The sequence below is a fragment of the Corvus brachyrhynchos genome, unplaced genomic scaffold (genome assembly GCF_000691975.1).
Source record: "Corvus brachyrhynchos isolate BGI_N302 unplaced genomic scaffold, ASM69197v1 scaffold175, whole genome shotgun sequence".
NCBI lineage: Eukaryota > Metazoa > Chordata > Aves > Passeriformes > Corvidae > Corvus > Corvus brachyrhynchos.
The window spans coordinates 8,111,550-8,113,416 of NW_008238448.1; the positions used below are offsets into that span (position 1 = coordinate 8,111,550).

A 1,867-nucleotide genomic window follows, 5' to 3' on the forward strand; every position below is an offset into this window, starting at 1 on the left:
CTTTCCCTAGGCTGTTACATGCCGCTGATATGTGCATCTCCTCTTTCCCCATTGGTAATTTCATCAACTAAATGAAGGTTTCAGATGGCACGGTCCATGGAAACTTCTGATAGATCAGTACATTATTTGAATGATTCAATATTGCTGACATGGGATTAGATGAGTTGTTTTAAGGATCAATGGAAGCGTGCGTGCGTGACCCTAATGTCTCTCAGAACAGAAATGAATTGCCATTTCTCTTGTTCATCTTGACTGTTCTTCTAGAATATACTCCATTGTTTTACTACCATAACTCTTTGCCAACCCATGTTCACCTTTTAAAAATAATCCTGCAAAAGGAAATAGATGTAAGGTTTCTCTCACCAGGCTCGCTAATTAAGTGAAATAATTGTTTTCAGTTATGTCTTGCTGACTGTTTATAACAGTTAAGTGATGTGTCGTCAAGTGTGGCCCATCAGAGTTTGTAAATTTAATTCTTTAGCAAGGACTCTTAGGACATGCCACTGCTGCCAGTAATATCCTATATATCTATGATAACTGATGAGTGTAGTTTCTTCTTGAGACTTAAAATACAATGCCTATGTCTAATTGTAGAGTATACTCCTATTAAAGTGCTTATCTGGCAAAGAGGCATTTAAATATTTCTTCCATAATGATATGAAAACATATGTTAAATGTGTGGGCTGTTTTTATATTATGGCTGAATGCATATAAATTAAGAAGTGTATCAATACTTTTAACTATTCCTGATTTATATTGAATTGAATTAAAGCAAAATTTGGCACATATTTTTATATTATCTTAGAGCAATACTCATGCTGCAGAACAAATTATATTTCCCAAAGTTTCAGACCTTGTATCTGGGCTTTTAAATGTTCTTTCTTGAATTCTCAGATTTATTTAATCTTTTACAGTTCTCTGAGGCAGAAGAAATGTTATTGAAAAATAATTCCATGCAATCCAAGAGACTTCTACCAGAAGGAATGCAGTGTTGGATCTGGTGGTCGCCAACGTAAGGGAGCGAATCAGAGACATCAAGATTGGAGGCAGCCTGATGGAGTTTGTGGAGTTTACAGTCCTAAAGGATATGAGTCAGATAAGGATTAAAGATTTGGTGCCTGAACTTTAGGAAAGAAAACTTCTATCTCTTTAAGGAAATAGTCAACAGGATCCCCTGGGAGACTGCCTTCAGGGATAAGGGAGTGAAATGGAGCTGGCAGATATTTAAGGAAGTCTTCCATAGAGTACAAGAACTCACAATTCCCAGGACCAAGAAAATGGGCAAGGAAACCAAGAGACTAGAATGGCTGAATGGAACTCAGGGAATGAGGGAACTGCTGGTCAAACTAAAGGGAAAGAAGCAAATGCACAGGCACTGGACACAAGGACAGGTGACCTGGGAAGGGCACAGAGCTGACGTATGGTTGTGTACTTGGCAAAGAATAGCAGGAAGGGCTTCTACAGGTATCTAAACCAGAAGAAGAAGGTCAAAGAAGCTGTGCCATCCTGATAAATGAACTGACAAACTGGTAAAAATGGAGAAGGCTGATGTGCTCAACAACTTCTTTGACTGAGTTTTCAATGGCAGCTTCTCTTCCCACACCTCTTGAGTGGATAGATGGCAGGATGGGGGAGAAAAGTCCATCCCACTGTAAGAAAAGATCATTTTCATGACCACCTGAGAAACCTGAATGTACATGAGTCTACGGGATCCAGTGAGATGCATTCCAGAGTGCTGAGGAGGTTGGCTGCCATTTACCTAAGCAGTGTTAGCTGCAGACAGTGAATAAAAGCTCCCAGAATGACATACCTCTTTGAATCAAAACCATCCCTCATGACACTAAAAGGAGTGTGGTTTTTCCACTTG

General features: G+C 39.3%; 1 long non-coding RNA gene across 2 annotated transcripts in view; it reads left to right on the forward strand.

Annotated features, from left to right (window-relative positions):
• Window positions 1-1,867, forward strand: part of LOC108447311 — a 152,355-nt gene that overhangs the window by 136,185 nt on the left and 14,303 nt on the right. For both annotated transcript variants that reach the window (XR_001862801.1, XR_001862802.1), the window contains exon 4: window positions 915-1,867. This exon is cut by the window's right edge. This is a non-coding gene — a long non-coding RNA (uncharacterized LOC108447311). The remainder of the gene's footprint in view (window positions 1-914) is intronic.